Here is a 5,617-nt window from a genome sequence, read left to right on the forward strand (position 1 = left end):
AATCATTGGTGCCAAAACCGCCCTCAACAGTCAGTTTGGCGCCACGTAAACCGCCTTTTGTGTGTGGTGCTCCACCTCCCTACACAAACATCAAGAGGACTGGACACACCGGTTTTATCAAGCGTGGTGCTTTTGCTTTTTACTCTTTCCAAAACGCTTTCTCATCAGGCTGTTCACTAAATCGAGCATCCTCACTCGCCCCTTCGGAGCTTCAAGTACAACACCCACCAACGTCTTTTCTTGTTTGATAATTATAACCTGATTTTAGAGCATGCTAAAATCATTTTCTTGTGTGATGTTCTACTGCAACGACAATATATATGTGGCTCCGAAGCGATGCTCGAGAAGAGCCTAGGTAGTTCTACCTTTAAATTTCAAAATTTACCTTTAAAAATAAATTTTGAAAGTGAGAAAGCCTAAAAATATTTTGGAAAATTTTCGTGTATTTTTGTATCAATGGCAAAAGACCTTTTATCTTCCCCACTCGAAGGTTTTCCAACTTCGTGACCCACTCTTACCAAGTTCACTAAAGACCATCAAAACACTAGTTGCTAGATGTACCTATCTATATCTATACTAATAGCAAAGAGAGAAGAAAAAAATAGGAGAGAGAAAAGAAAAAAAGAAAAAGAGGGGGGAGAGAAAAGGGAAAGAGAGGAGAGAAAAGCAAATAAAAAAGAGGAGAGAGAGGGGGAGGAAAAAAAAAGAAAGAAAAAGGAGGAAAGAGGGAGAGGGAGAAAAATATGTGTGAGAGAGAGAGGAGGCAAAAGAGAAGTGAGAAGCAAGAGAGAGACAGAGACATAGACAAAGAGAGAGAGAGAGAGAGAGAGAGAGAGAGAGAGAGAGAGAGAGAGAGAGAGAGAGAGAGAGAGAGAGAGAGAGAGAGGAAAATACTTGAGAGAGAGAAAAAATATGAGAAGGGAGAGGAAAGAAAAAAACACCAAGGGAGAGAGAGAAAAGTGAGAAAAATTTGAGAGAGGTGGGGGGTGCAAAGAGAGAGAGAGAGAGAGAGAGAGAGAGAGAGAGAGAGAGAGAGAGAGAGAGAGAGAGAGAGAGAGAGAGAGAGAGAGAGAGAGAGAGAGAGAGAGAGAGAGATTGATTTGAACTTTAAACTTTGTGAGGTCCAATTAATACCAACTTTGTGTATAGTTAAAATTTTATAAGTTTCATGCATAAATGAGATTGTATGTATATCCGGCGTTTTATATTACAAAATTTATAAATAACTTTTAGTTTTACATTTGATGTGTGTGAGAGAGAGAAATATAGAAAATTAGACAGAGAATTGGGGGGGCGAGAGAGAGAGAGAGAGAGAGAGAGAGAGAGAGAGAGAGAGAGAGAGAAGAAAAAAAGAAGAAAAGAAAAAAAGAAGAAAAGAAAAAATGGAAGAGAGAAGAAAAAAGAGGGGGAGAGAGAGACAAGAAGAAAAGAAAAAAGAGGAGAGAGAGAGAGGGGGAAAGGGAGAGAGAAGAAGAAAGAGAGGAAGAAAAAAGATGAGAGACATGGGAAATAGGAGAGAGAAAATAGGGAGAAGAAATATTGAGAGAGATATAGCAAAGAGAGAAGGAAAAGTAGGAGAGAGAAAAGAAAAAAAGAAAAAAGAGAGGGGAGAGAAAGGGGAAAGAGAGGAGAGAAAGGCAAATAAAAAAGAGAAGAGGGGGGGAGAAAAAAGACGAGTGAGAAAAAGGAGGGAAGAGAGAGAGGAGGTAAAACAGAAGTGAGAAGAAATGAAATAGAGAGAGAGAGAGAGAGAGAGAGAGAGAGAGAGAGAGAGAGAGAGAGAGAGAGAGAGAGAGAGAGAGAGAGAGGAAAATATGGGAAGGGAGAGGAAACAAAGAAAATCAAGGGAGAGAGAGAAAAGTGAGAAAATTTTGAGAGGGAGGTGAGAAGAGAGAGAAAATGAAGAGAGAGAGAGAGAGAGAGAGAGAGAGAGAGAGAGAGAGAGAGAGAGAGAGAGAATGTGTGTGTGTGCGTATTTGATTTAAAATTAAACTTTGTGGGGTCCAATTAATACCAACTTTGTGATAGATAAAATTTTATAAGTTTGATGCATAAATGAGATTATTTTACGTTACAAATTTTATAAATTTCATGTAATTTTACATTTGATGAGAGAGAGAGAGAGAGAAATTTAATTGGGGAGCAAGAGAGGGGGAGAAGGAAACAAATCAGAAACAAAGCAGGAAAAGAGGAGAAATGGATTGTGGAACGAACCGCATGACAACTTTGCTTACTATGAAGTGGCCTAGCATTCCATGGGAGTTTCTTTTATTTATGCCCCTTAATCAAATGTCATATTATATTTTTACAAAAATACTTTTTTGGAAAACATTTATTTCGAGCACTGTATGTGTGCTCACTATTCCCAGTGACACATGTATGGAATAGGGCATCTAATGCATGCATACATAATGTAAAGTCTTAAACACGCTCTTCACTAGACCTCTAAAATGTGTGCTCACAGAATTAACAATGTATATGAAATTTCACTAGCAATTATCCACGTTTCTTTTTATAAACTAATTTATGGAATGCCATCCAGATATTGGAATTTGGACCTCCCTTTTATGATTATGATCGTCATCGTTCTCCAAAATTTTCATAAGCTTAATACTCTTTTCGCATCGATTGGCTTTATGATTTCTTAACGATTATCTGTATGCATCGCTGTTTAATATGCCATTCAACTTCTTAATTTCATTTAATTTTCAAAATTCTCTCCAAAATTCAAATGTATGAGAAAATTCGGCTTTCGGGCAGACCCAATGTTACCTAGTGCCCAACTAGGGAGTGATCTGAGCTGTTAAAAACAACAAATCAATGGTCTCAAGGTAGGATAATATACAGATCGAATGGCATGCCAACACTGACTAGGCTAAGTAATGAGCCAAAAAGGCATATTTATAAAAAGGTCTTTTCGCCCAAGTGGTGGTAGTAGATCTCCACGCTTCGGCTGGGAGAAAGTAATAAAAATTTTTGCATTAAATCAATATTTATCCCTTATCCTCCTTCCAAGAGGAGGTTCCCATGAGAAATACGGGGTTTTGCTAAGCTATGTCTCGATTGGGCTCGGTGGCGAGTATATTAGATTGACTTGTCCCAATGTAACATTGTCACTTCCTCGAGACTTCACCTCGCCTTTATAATATATATATATATTTATATTTAACAATAATATTACATTCTCTCCCCCTTAGAGGAATCGAGATGTCCTCATCTCGAGATAAACTGGGGATATTGATGGTTGAGAGTGCCTTCATCTACCCAAGTGGCATCCTCCTCGGGATAATCTTTCCATTGGACGAGATATTCTCTCAAGGTTCTGGATCTTAACTGTCTCTCCCTAACATCTAAGATCCTATCCGGCCTTAGTTCAAGGACTCCTTGACTAGGCATTACAATTTGTTGGTCATCAAGTACATGGTTAGGGTTGGGTACATATTTTTTTAATAGGCTGATATGGAATACATTGTGAACCTTTAGGTTCTTAGGGAGTTGTAATCTATAAGCATTGGGTCCTAGGCATTTGAGGATTTTGTACGGCCCACAATACCTTGGACTTAGCTTCTTGCAATCTCCTAGGGATAGAGAACTCTTTTTAGGGCGTACGCGAATGAATACCATGTCTCCTTCTTCGAAGACTCTTCCTTGACTCTTCAAATCCGCATATGCCTTTTGTCTATCCTTGGCTGCTTGGATGTCCTATCTTATTGTCTTTATTTGATCATCCATCTCTTCCAACATCTGCCTTGATGCTTCAACCCTTAGGGTTGGATCAGAAAAGTTTAGAGGACTTCGACAATCATGACCATATAATGCTTGGAAAGGGGTCATCTGAATGCTTTGCTGGTAAGAAGCATTATAGGAAAATTCTACCAAAGGCAAGTATTGAATCCACTTTTTGGGTTCTCGAGAGCAGTATACCCTAAGCATATCCTCGATGACTTGATTTACTCGCTCTGTTTGGCCATCCGTTTGGGGATGGTAGGTGGTGCTAAAATAGAGTTGAGTCCCAATAGCTTCAAAGATAGCTCTCGAGAAGTGTGATGTGAAGAGAGAATCTCGATCACTAATGATTCTTCTGGGTAAACCATGTAGCTTGAATATCTCCTTGATAAACAATCTTGCAATGTCGGAGGCTTTATAGTTTGTCTTTACTGGAATCAGGTGTGCAACCTTGGTAAGCATGTCAACCACAACCATAATGGAATTGTATCCTCCTTGGACTTGGGGCAAGCCTACAACAAAATCCATACTGATGAATTCCCATTTCATTTGGGGAATGTCAAGCGGTTGCAGTTTCCCTGGCATCATGACATGTTTGTCTTTGATATGTTGGCAAGACAAACACTCAGTGACATATTTGAGAACGTCACCCTTGAGCCTCTCCCAATGGTAGCTCTTCCTAACTGTATTAAGAGTCTTAGCATAGCCAGGATGTCCTGCGAAAGGAGAATTATGAGCTTCCCACATTATCTTCTGCTTAAATGTCTGGCTTGCTAGTATACATAGCCTTGTTCTGTAGTAGACAAGCCCATTATCAATGGAAAATTCATGATATTTAGCTTGCAACTTTTGATTCTGCTCCTTGGTAGAAATCCCATTTAGCATTGCTTGGTAGGCCAAATCATGGCATGCTTCCTCTCTAGCTAATTCAAGTATTGGATTGTTTGGCATAGATACTTTTGTAGCTAGAGATCTGGTCGTTGATGGATTCTGCAAGATTAGGGAATTTAGAAATGCCTTGTGACTAAGTGCATCTGCAACTACATTCTCTTTCCCTGGTCGGTACTTGATTTCAAAGTCATATTCCTCTAACACTTCAATCCACCGACGTTGCCTCATGTTGAGCTTGTTCTGGGTAAAGATCCATTTGAGGCTCTTATGGTCAGTTACTAGAGTAAACTTGTTACCCAGCAGGTAGTGTCTCCAAAGCTTTAGAGCGTGGATGACAGCTAGTAATTCTAGATCATACGTGGCATAATTATTTTCATGATTCTTCAATTTCCTTGAAGAGTATGCTACTAGATGAACTTCCTGCATAAGTACACACCCCAAGGCAAGAATGCTAGCATCAGTTACTACCTCGAACTCCTTATTGAGGTCAGGAAGTTTTAGAATAGGTGCTGATACCAAACTTTGCTTTAATATGTCGAAGCTATTTTGTTCGGAAGTTGACCATGTAATGGAAGTATGCTTCTTTAGTAAGTTCGTAAGAGGTGCTTCTTTAGTAAGTCCGTAAGAGGTGCTGCAATCAAAGCATAGTTTTTTATGAAGACCCTATACCATCCTGTCAATCCAAGAAAGCTACGTATATCTTTAACGGATACTGGTATTGGCCATTCAAGCACATCTCTGGGTCTACTGATATTCCTTCTAATGATACTACTTCCATGGATTCAATCCAAATTTCAGCATCAGCGTGGACGAATCTGCCTCTCCCGTCAAACTCGGGTGGCTTAATCTGTTTGAGAAGGAACTTCTTCTCCTGGATCATAGCAGTACTTGATGTAGGAGGCGAGTTTGGAACCTGTACCTGGGGTTGTGCCTGAATAAAGGTTTTCTTAATGTTATTATACGATAATCGACGTTAGCTTATATGATATCTTTAATTCGT

The sequence above is a fragment of the Lygodium microphyllum genome, chromosome 19 (genome assembly GCF_053477565.2).
Source record: "Lygodium microphyllum isolate KBCC chromosome 19, Lygodium_microphyllum_v1.1.10, whole genome shotgun sequence".
Taxonomy (NCBI): domain Eukaryota; kingdom Viridiplantae; phylum Streptophyta; class Polypodiopsida; order Schizaeales; family Lygodiaceae; genus Lygodium; species Lygodium microphyllum.